Source organism: Zophobas morio, unplaced genomic scaffold (assembly GCF_036711695.1).
Source record: "Zophobas morio isolate AGI-343-1 ecotype UQ-CSIRO unplaced genomic scaffold, CSIRO_AGI_Zmor_V1 ptg000011l, whole genome shotgun sequence".
In the NCBI taxonomy this organism is placed as follows: domain Eukaryota; kingdom Metazoa; phylum Arthropoda; class Insecta; order Coleoptera; family Tenebrionidae; genus Zophobas; species Zophobas morio.
In genome coordinates, this window is record NW_026972116.1 from 14,985,607 (window position 1) to 14,997,971 (window position 12,365).

General features: G+C 32.6%; 1 protein-coding gene across 2 annotated transcripts in view; it reads left to right on the top strand.

Annotated features, from left to right (window-relative positions):
- Positions 1-12,365, top strand: part of LOC135127023 (uncharacterized protein) — a 331,051-nt gene that overhangs the window by 57,026 nt on the left and 261,660 nt on the right. The window lies entirely within an intron of this gene.

A 12,365-nucleotide genomic window follows, 5' to 3' on the forward strand; every position in this document is an offset into this window, starting at 1 on the left:
TAAAATCCATATCCACGAAATAATAAGAATAATAATTTTAATAATGTTAAAGTGTCGGTCTCGTTGACAATAAAACGATTGATGTGAATTATGAAAAATAATACACAATGGGAAGCGAGAAGCGAGGAAGGCAAGACTGCAGCGGCCTGCACTGCTGGCCTGATGGGACGGATAGTGGGGATAAATAAATTTCGACCGCACAGCTCTACTAATAATTAATGAGAAATTGCAGAGCGCGCGGTGGAAAGATATACAGGGTGAGTCATCCCTGTATATTATGGATATTTCTAAAACTGTAAAAATTAATTGTGTTCTGTGATAAGCTAGAATTTTTTTGTGTTTGTTATTAAATTGTTTCCAATCAGCCTTTCGTTTTCCATTCTGGAATTTTATTGTATTCCATTTTGCCTTCCTTCTGGCATTAGTAAAAAAAAATCCAGAAAAATGAAAAACTGCGATTTTCCACACCTGATAGCTTCAGAACCACATATTATTTATTATCACTGAATATAATTACTAACATTTCTGCCTACAGTTTCTCCAATGCATGTCAAAAACTCTCCTTTTATTGCTTTGATGCAAACATTTAATTTCTTCTTCATTCGCATTAAGGTTTAAGCAATATTCTGCAAGCCTGTTGTATTGTCAATGTAGAATGTCACAGACAGCTAAAATAACCATTACTCGCTACTTACTAAGTAAAGTATAAAGCCACAGCCAAATATTATATATTTGTTCCATAAAAAAATTTCAAATCAACGTTTTTCAAAGCTCTACTGTCACAATTCATAATTATTTAAACTGTGATTCGTAGTCAGTATTCTTAAAAAATTGTAATTGATTTTGCTGTGTGTTTTTCCAAGTATTATTTTTACGCATCTACTGTTGAACTTGTGAAATGGCTAATTTCGTGTTTGTTAACAAGGCGAAAAGCCTGCTATGAAAACCAGTCGCAGGAAAAATGGTTTTACACATTTCGAACCGCTTTATAATTTTCCAACAATAGCGAAATCCCGACCGAGTAAATATTGTTAATGTCCAAGGTTTGTCGTGTATTAATTATGAAAAGCCTCTACACCTCATTACTGCTAACGAGCATTGTGTCACTAAAAACCCTTTCCTTTCAATATAAATTAGAGCCCGAACTAGTAAAGTACCCTTTTGAAACGCTGTCGCTAGGATGCGATTCATTGTCCCTTGTCAAAACAATTCCGTAAATGTTCAGCGATTCACGAAATATGAACACAACGCAACTGAAAGCAGCTCTGAAGCGAGGATTATCTCTAAATCCTGGACGAATTCAAGCAGTGTCTTTACAAATATGAACTCGCAGATCATAACGCAGTTTTATTAGGCCTGAATGTCTGTGTTTCTTGTTTCATGCAAGAAACGTGCGAACAAGAACGGCGACCGAGGCCACATAAATTGCGTAAATCGTGTCCTGAAAAAATCGAGCTTGCACAAGTTGATAATAATTCATGTAATGGTTAGTTAATGACCCAGAGCTTAATGTAACGGCCTCAGGATTTATCATTTAAAGGAGATATGCGAGGCGTTTGATATCAACTCAACGGTTTCGGCTATCCTCTTGCGAGAAATAACACCGGACGCTTGGAAAGATAAATTGCAACCTAATTAGCACCACATAATGATCGTGTCAAGTTTTTTCAGTGGGGTCCAGAAGAGGAAAAAATTCAATTACTGGAAACTTCGCTGAAATTGCCTAGCTGTGTTGTGGAGGAAATGCTTTTGATCTTGATGCAGCTGCAATTACCAGGGACGGGTTTTCTACTTTTCTAGCCATTCGCAGCTAATGTGCTCTGACAAGCTGAATAACTATAATGCGGAAGCTACTGAGCTTTCAAGAGAGAAAACAAGCGTGGTGAATTGAATTATTAAGTTTAATAAAGTGCTGTTTGTTCTGTTCAGTTTTCGCTACGAATGTAGGTTTAAATCAGATGCAGAAGCTTCTTTTTATTGACTTTGAGTTGATTGTAGGTGACTGCGAAGTCGATTCGATTTGTTGATGATGTCTTGTTTGTTTTCTCTAGTTTTACATTCTTATAATGTTCCTACATTTCGTGAAATATTCTGAAATAACGAAAAAACTTTCAGTTCGACGCTCAAAAAATCGTTATCTGTTAAGAGTTAAGTAATTTTATTTACTGAAATATTCATGCCATGTTGTTGACAAAGTAGTGAAATTTTGGTATATGCTAGATAAGTTTTTGTGAAAACAGTTGTTTTCAGTCAGTTATTTGACAGTGGTACACGGTATGTATTTCTGACATTATCATGCTTACAAAGGAGAATTTTCTTGTCTGATTAATGAAAAAAGTAAAAGTATTTTTCCGTTTTAATAAAGAACAAAGAAATAGTCTTCACAAAATTTATAATAGTCGTATTTTGCATATATATCTATGCCTAGATTTAGTTACATTGGGCATCTCATACGAGTAAAATAAATTAATGGCGATATTTTTTTAAAAATGGTACTAAAACAATAAAATATGAATAGTAAATTTTAATAAAATCACACTGTATGAAATTTTACTTAATCTTAAAACAAATCGAAAACCAAAAAAACTGAAGAAATACAATGTCGTCTTTTTGTTCGAAATTTATATTTTAGTAATTTTAAACACTGCTCCTTGATTCTCCTAGATGATTGAGGGGAAACAAGAGTGTGTCTAATGGGCGAGTTGAGATCTCTGAGGAACCTAAAATAACGGGATAATTTTTTTTACGTAGACCAAAAGATGTGGACGATGCATCAGAGTTAAGTTAAGTCAGACCAGGTTAGATCAGGTCAGGTCAGGTCGAATTCATATGGGGTGTATTGAAATATTTATATATTTGAAAATTTCTTTAAAAATCTTCGAAACATTATCTGATATACACCCCGTATATTTTTAGATATTCTTATTGGCCACTTCGTATAACTGCAGCTTATTTTTGAAATTACAATGCGACGTTGCCACGTTATTCAAATTTTCTTGAAATTTTTTGGTAATGGAATGGTTCACAAAAAATCGTAATAGGGTTATTTTTAAAATCTGAGTATTTTGTGAGGTGATAGATAAAGAATCGCGCTTTGTTGTAGCACCAATTAATTAAAATTTTAATATATGGAATATTTCAGTTTTTTCAAATAGAATATCCTGTATTTTGTTGTATCTTATTCTATTCTTTGTTCTCATTCTTCCAATATGTCGAAAGTAAAAAATCGCAGTATTTTTTACTTTTTTAAGAAACACATCGAAATATTGGAAGAATGAGAACAAAAAATAGAATAATATGCAAGTGTTCTATTGGAAAAAATTGAAATATCGATATTTGAAAATTATAATAACTAAACATTTTTTAATGTTCTCTTTAGGAAGATTCAATTTTATTTATACCACAAGAAGGCGCGTACTTTTATTTATCACTTCACAAATTATAGTTTTGGAAATTTCATTCTACTCTATAAAATTTTATTGGCAATAACGAGGCGGACAGTAGTACAATAGCAAGAAATATTTACACCTTAAAATTGTCGAGTGCTGGTAATCCCCAAATATAGAATAATCCAGGTCCGGACAGGGACCATCGTTATTCACAAACGAAAATGACCATTATTTTACAACTACCTGCTAAATGTTCTCCGAGAAATTCGGGTGAACTGATGTGAGCAATAAATATTTCTGGCGTCTCGTTATTGTTAATAAAATTTTATAGGGCAGAAAGAAATTTCTAAAACTATATATATTATATTACAGATTTTAAAAATAACCTTATTGCAATTTTTTGTGAACCTCTTGACTACTAATAAATTTCGGCGTCAGAATTTCGAAGATAAGCTGTGGTTGTGAAGCCTAAGAAGAGGTCAATCAAAATATGTCAGACATATTTATAGGGTGTTTAAAAAAAAAAAAAAGGATTTTGTATGTTAGACCTTAAAAACAGAACACTTTTAACATGCGCGATGAAAAATTTCACCAAAATACTGAAAAGAAGACGATCATAAAAATATAGAAAAAAAAAACTTTTTTATGTTACATATATAGCGAAAGGTGTGGACAAGTTATATTTAAAATTTTATAGTAGCAGGTCGATTAATAACGGAGATATTACGTTCTGACAATATATTGAAAAAATCTCCTCTTAAAAATAATTTTAAAATATAGTGCTTAAAGAATCGTACAACTTAGGTTCTTGACTTTTTTTGTTTCTAATAATTAATAAAATGGCAAGGAACGTTTGCGTAGTTACTCATCCTGTAGATTTCAACTAGCTGATGCAAAAAGCATAGTGTTAGTGGTTCCAGAGCAAGGTTTTCAAAAAATTGTGATTTTAGTTGCCAAAATATTTAAAAAAATTTGGAATATAGGTCACGACGAGCTGATTCGAAAACCATAATCTTAATGGTCCCGAATTAAGACTTTTGAAAAATTCAGACTGAAATTTATATCATATCTCGAAACTTGAAAGTGATTAAAAAATCCATACCGGCAGTACTAAAAAACTGGAATTTTTGAACAGTATTGCCCAAACATTCTGAAAAAATTCTGATATATAGGTCTCAGCGAATTCTTCTACCTATACCTATCTATGCCTCCCCGTTTGAATTTTTTGACCGTTTTGCAAGGTTTTGACATATTTAAAGGTATACTCATTTTCCACTCGAATTTCTCTTCATCTTGGTTGGCAACATTAACATTCTTTTTAACCAGCTTGCCAAGATCTACATACCAGAATTTTTTTTGAGGAATTTTGGACAACTTTTCAAAAACCTCAATTTCTGACACCTCCCCCCTCTCTCCCAAGGAATTTTTGGATCATTTTTCGAGACCTCGAGGTACTTAAATAAAATCATTTTCATTATAAAGGTTTCGAAAATCGTGGCCGTGGACCTTTTCGAATAAGTTCCTTGAGATCTCTATGCCAAAATTTTTTGAGGACTTTGAGACAACTTTTCAAAAATCTTAATTTTGCAACACCTCCCCATCTGAATTTTTTGACCATTTTATATTTCAGTAATTTCAAACACTGCTTCCAAGAGGATCGAGGAGAAACAAAGATCTAATCTTTGATGGACTTAAAATTAATGACTGATTTTTTTGTCCGGTTGGCAATGAATTTAAAATTTTATGATGGCATATCTGATTGTCAAAATGAAATTTAGGGCACAAGTCATTTTCTCATTACGTTTGTAAGGTGCTCCTGTCAAAGTTGAGAATTGTGAACAGATATGTTAACATTGCTACCAATTCAGAATTACCAACACAAAAATTTGCTTCAGTCACTACATTTGTGAATACTCTCTGGAATTTATTTGTCGAATGAGCTGCGGTGTCAAAATTGCTCCATCATCACACCCGGTCGAGATTTTAAAGTCTCTAATAATCTTCTAAACTGTCAAAAACTAGATTCAACTAACAAGAGACATGTCAAACTGAAATATTATAAATTAATATAAATATCTGGTTGACCGAGTTTCACTCGGCTCGTTTGGTAGTATTAGATCAGATTAGGACAGATAAATATGCGTATAGTATGCATTTTGAAGTACACGCGCTACTTAAAAATACACATTAAAAAAGAAATTCCATAAGCAGTCTTTGTTTTAAACACTGATAAGTGACATGTAGAGATTAAAGAACAGAAAACTGGAATTATTGTTTGACATCTCATTTGTTACCCAAATTTTCTCTCTGTCGTTTTTTTTTTTCCTAGTTCTCTCTCGACTCTAGAAAAAGGTCACAACCACATTCTTACTGCCAGAAGAGTTTCGCCTCTGGTGTGGTTAATATACTGAGTTACCGTGCTCTTTTGTGTTATTCCTAATTTCTCAATCTCAACCCTGCTCCCGAAGATGCCATTTACGAAAGTGTGCGAAACGTTGAGCCCAAAAACTCAAATAACACGGTCCCATCCCCGAAAACGATCACATGTTGACACTGACCGTGGAACCTCTGAAATGAATGCTTGACAAAATAATCTCAATTCAACACACTTTCGTGTGCCTTTTATCCGCTCACTGTTTAGTTTTTGGTAAATTTTCTCACCTCAGGAGGTGAATTTCAACGTCCTCTATACAGTGGAGTATGTTTCGGTACGTACAATTGAAGATAAAAAGGTACGTCAAACGTACTGTCAGACTGTCACCCAAACTTCTCATATAAAACAATCTCGTGTTCGTGTAGTGTCATCTGATGTTGCCTAGCAACAAATATAATTCACTGCCTGAAAATTGCTGAAAATGCATGAAGCTGTAATTTTCAGAAGTTAAAACTATGATCAATCGATTTCTTGACTCAAAAAACCCCTAACCTGTAAATTTCATCGAAATCGTTAGAGCCGTTTTCGAGAAACCCATTACATATATATATATATAAATATATATATACAAACTTTGCTCGTTTAATAGTATTAGATATAATAGCACATTAAAAAATATGTTTTATAAGATCCATTATTATCACACGAGGTCAAGTTTGTAGAACGAGCAATGATCCTATAAAACAAGTTTTTTTACGTTATTTTTTTCAATTTAGAAAATTTAATGTCTTCGTTGTATAAATATATCGTCAAATTTATAATTTAGTTGTTTTAACAGCTTTGGTTAGCAGACAAAATTAGTTTGACTTTAAATAAAAAAGAATTAAGATTGGTGTTCTCGATGTCAATTATCTGTCAATTTTGCATTATGCAACATTTAGCCAAGACTACTAATCTATAAACCAATATCTTAATGTGACTGTCAAACCACCGAATGATAATAGTACATTATGGAACTAGTGGATGAAGTTGAATTTCAACGGCGAGAGTGATTTTTTCACACGAGCGAGTGCAACGAGCGAGTGCGAAAAAGAAACTCGAGCCGTTGAAATTTCTTCATCCGCGAGTTGCATATACTATTTTTTCTAAGAAATTAGGAAATAAATGTTTGTTTATGGTAGGTATTTTATTTTTGAAATACATTAACTGTAATAGAACAATTTGTGCAATTATCACCAATAATATTTACACTTTTATCGTAAGTATTATTTGAACTTGTATCTTTGTTTAAACTTAGTTGGCTGCTTCCTGTATCAATAACTGCACTTGTATCAGATTCGAAAATGCCGCATTGGCAGCATTCAAAATTTCTTCAGAAACTTCGTCAGTCTCACTCATGTTCATTGTTTTCACTTGTGTAAACTAGCAGTATTAAACGTCAAACACTAACGGGTCGTCCAGCCTAGGCGTCATGATTTTCGAAGCGCGCGAAGCGGACGGTGCGGTCGGTGCAGGCGATACGCGACACGTTTCGCTAGCTGCGAAACGCTCAGGCTGGACGACCCGTTAAAATCGTAGACGGCCGAGTATTTTTCCACTAGAGGGTGAAATGAAATTTCATCCACTGCCAGCGATGGGAAAATGACAAACTTCAACCTTAATGAGTAGAAAAAAAATCATATTTAAATTGTTAATAAATATAATAAAAATAAAACATTTGCTTCCTTTGTTTCGGTTTTTGTTTTTTCAAGTTCTAAATTTAAAATGACTCCGAATATGGTTGTGATGATTCTCTTTGTTTGGACTTGTGTATCTCTAACACATTTAAAACCCATATTTTTCCACCTGTATAACAAATTATTTTTCTTAGTTTAAGCCATGTTTGAATTTTACTACATGCTGCAGAATCTTCTAAAATTTCTTAGGATTTAGATGATTTTTAATACGTGTTGGTGTTAACGCAATTGTCAATTTCTCGTATAATAAATAATATTGAAGAAGATATTCTTTCATTTCTCTTCTGTTTTTGAAGCAGCTTTATTATTGTACTTACTAAAAATCCCCTTATTTATTTATTTTTTTTTTTGAAATAGCACCTACATGTGAGATCTACTTTAAATATTGTTTGTCTTTCGTGTTTTCTTCTCTTATATTTGTCGTTATTTTGTTTTTGACACTCTCTTTCTGGTATACCAATTATGTAATGCTATTTAATCCGGAAATATCCACAGATCTAAAACCTGATCGAAACCACACAGGTCTGGATCGGATCCGAATGTAGACTCGGATTTATAATATGGGTTTTTCAAATTGAACATCAGGATCGGTTTTCAGGATGTAGAATCAAATTGACTGAAAAATAAAACAGTTTTGAACGTCGGTTTAGAGAGGAAAGCGTCAGTCTGTCAATCGGCCTGAGAAGATTTCTCTCGGTTCCTACATGCTGAAGTTTTAATAGAAAATGACGTTAATAGACACACGTTCAAACGTTTTAGAGAAATCCAGGTGGATGACGTCCACTGATTTACACCAACCAAATTGTATTGTCGAGTCAGATACAATAAGGAGATTGGGGATAATAAATTTAGTTGGACGGAAATCATGCTGCTTTCTCAGCTTCTCGGACATTCCTGGAAAATCAATACTAGTAGTAATGCTAATATTGTAATAGTGAAGTGACTATCTTGAAGAGTGTAATTGGTGTAGTGACACAGAGGATTTAGTTATAAAGATGTTCATTTCTTAACTGAGGCTACAACAATAAGTTTACTGAGAACATGTTTTTTTTTAAGTCTTAGCCGACATTTTCCAATGGGAAAGCTCATTAGAAATAGACCCAGCTTTGCGCTTTTTCAAATTATTGATAGTTTTCAGGCAATTGTACCGTTCACCCGATTTTCTCGCACTCCGCGCCAGACCAAATGTAAACAAGTGTGTTTGCGTAACACAAAATGCCTTCGAATCAAAAGCATTGGGGAGGTATGCGTAATTAACTTTTTTTTGTAAATTAATGTATATTGCTGACGAGATGAAAGTATTGGAATAAATCTTAAAGTATACAATTATACATGTTCACTTATTTTTTGAAGACCATTAATTTTAAAATCTTTTCATAATATACAACGTTTTTAGAGTGTGTTGCCACTTCTATCTATTTGATTTAAAATTTTAAGATATTGACTAGGTGTCATTTTAATAAAAAATTAGGTGTCAAAGGAGTCATTTCTTAAATTTCAACATTGAGCAGAGTGTTATTTCTTTTGCAGAATATATTTCCTCAACTACATAATTCAGTGAAACCTAGCATATCTGGTTTCTACTCTGGTGAAAATATTTCCCTCTCTTTCAATTTATTTCCGAGGGATTTGTTGTTCAGTTACAAAATAAAAACAGCTTTATTTGTATGTTTTTTCACGAATCTTTATTCTTGCAGCTTCAATGCGTAAAACGATACTTGACGTAGGTTAAAATAAAAACCATAACGACTTGTCATGCCCGAAGATACATTTCGCCGTCAGTTTTTCAATCTTCCAATTTCCGATTAAATTTCAATCTGGCGCACTCCCTTGAGATAGGGAATTCAAACTACATTCGAGTCGGCCTCATTACAATATTTTTCTACGAATATTTCTTCCCAAGCGTCTTTGTCACATTTCCAGTTTTCGAATCGTCCAACTCGGATATGCTGCACTGTCATAAAATAAAGATAACATAAATTAGAAACGACGAGAAGTCGACTTCAGACTTAATTGAAATTATAAACCCTCTCAAATTAAATCGAGTCTTCATATTCTGAAATATCAAGTTCGTTCTGGATGGTATTTCCATTTTTCGGGATTCCATTTCATACGTAAATTTTTTAGAGGAATTCTGATGGCGTAAAATATTCAGAGGCGCGACCCGGATGAATAATTGCAGAATATTTAGGGAGCAGTGGTTAAGCGTTTTCAATTCTTGCCGTAAATAAATGTGAAAATGTTGTCGTAGCTTTTAATTAAAGCTCAGCGCAAGATGTTGCTTGGAAGGTAAGGGCTTGCCACCAGGTTACGCTAACAAGTTTTATGAGATATTAGATGGTAGTTATGCCAACGGCATGGATTAAGCAATTTAGTGAAGATGATCTACTTGAATTACATTGCTGATAATGTGAAAGTGTCGCTTGGAGAATTATTGTGTTCGTAGTTCTACACAAAATAGTTATTTTTGACAATGTATAGGCAAGAAATGTTGATGAATCTACATGGTGATTAATTGAAAATTAAAAAAAAATCGTTTTGTGTTAAGTCTATTTATTTTAGGATAAACTTTATACATATATAAAAAGTAAAACGGGACCTTAAAGTAATAATTCCAGTAATTCCTGAGGACACCTATCTAATAAAATTGCCAACAGATAGACAGACGGAAACGGGGACCTACATTTTCTATAAGCTCTGAAACCTCGACAAACATAAGCCTCTATATTTATCAAAGTCATCCCAGCTTCCGCTCATAATGTAAACATAGTTAATCCTGTAGTGTTTTGGTATTGGATTTTTTGTTTAAGCACTACTTTTGAAAAGAATAATTGTATCCTTTGTTTTTTACAGCGTAAAGAATAAACACATGGACAATAAAACAGATCAGTAATGTGTGTTAACCAAGAAACATGTTTCCACGGTGATACTTATTAGAAATTTCATTATTTTACAAAATTCATCTTTGGAAAGTAAAACAGGAGAAACGAAAGCTTGAAAAATTGTGCTTTTCAAAGGTGAAATGAAGCGAAAACGACGGGAAAGTGAAAACCTCAATCTTCGGTCCCCATTAAAGACACTTTTATTGTTGTGTTGAGAGCATTCAGACAAACTTCAATAACTTCAATTTAGACAATGACTTCTTTAAATCTTCTATTTGCGAAAGAATTTTCTAATACCGACTTTCGAACTTTGTATATTTAACTTTATAAACAGAAAACGGCAGACGGCAAGTTCACTGTTATTTATCGAGGAATTTATGAAGGTTACGGTGCATTAACTTATACAGTTTTTGTATAGTAATTCAAAAGCTCCGTATAAATCACTGTTGTCGAGGCACACACTAAATTCCAAATGAATTATTTATAAGATCGACACAAAAGCTGATATAAAGGTATAGGCGTCAAATACAGCCAGTGTATCGATTAATCACGGCATAAAGTTATCATGCAAATGGCTCTGATTTGCAGAGCTTTGCGGATCCTTATTTGATGAATATGTTTTTAATAATATTAACTTTTACGTTTCAAATTCAGTCCTCAATATTTTTCTTTTTTTTTTTTGGATTTTGTTCTCTATAATGTAGTGTAATTAAACTGAAGTATACTATTTTTAATACTTTTGCTTTCGCAATTGTTGTTGTGCATTGAATATGACAATGAGGTAATCGCCTTAAGTTTTATTTATCTATATCGAACAAAACGCAAAATATAGATAATCTAAGACTTTTTGGAAAACGATACATCTGATGTTTTTTAATTATTGCTTCATGTAAATATAAGTTGTTTGACGCACCTTGTTCTAAATTTTTATGTTGTTTGTCTAAAATGTTATAAAATTAATTGTTTTTGTTTTTTTGTACTTCATACTAAAAGATTAAATTTTGTACAAAATTAATGATAAATCTAAATTTAGTATCACTTTGCTTGTAAATATTTGCTCTCGCTAGAGAAGTATTTTGTAATACAGGCTTTGCACGATTACTTTAACTAAAGTTTATGAAATGAAACAAATTGCTAGTTGTTTAATCTTGACAGCTCATGTACGTTTAAAAGAAGTGAAGAAAAATTACGGACAGTATAATGAACAAGAACAAAGTAAAGTTCTATTTCAAAGTGGAGGTAATAAAAGAGATTGATGCATATAAGACATGAAGACATGATAAATTTAGTTGAAACTGCAGGTCAAGATCCAACCAGATGTCTGGAACTGTATCGACCATTGCCTTGAGAAAAATTTGCAGTTTGCAGTTTAGCTAAGTTTCAAGTAATATCTACTAAAATCAAAGTTACTGACGTTGAAATTTTACTTTTAATTTTACATTGTACATTATACCTACTAATTTAACCAGGGTATTATGTACCTAGGATTAGTTTAGTTGGCGAAATAATGTCGTGAAGAGTTTTTAGGCACACATTTTTAATTTTATACAATTCTGGATAACTTTATTTTAGTGAAATTAGTTACTATAGTATTTACTACGCACCACTTAACCAGATACGGATTGAAGGCAGATTTAAATTTAATTTTTTTAGGTAGTAAGCAAATTGTTTACTAGATGCCTAGTTAATTTAAACTGTTACTATTTAAATTTTATTAGTTTATCGGGAATTATTTACCACTTCGCATTGTCAAAGCTTATATATTTTCATGCAGCTTATTTAATAATTTTTTGGGTACTTCAATAATCGTAGCATTTTTGTAGCACCCAGGCTAACTTTCTCTAAATTAATCTCCTCTATTTTGTCTTAGTCATATTTAATTTAAAAATCTCATTAAAAAGTAACTACACTTTCGTAACTAATGTTTTGCTAATCGACGCAATTTATACAGAACCATACATTAACATGTTTTAAGTCCATAATC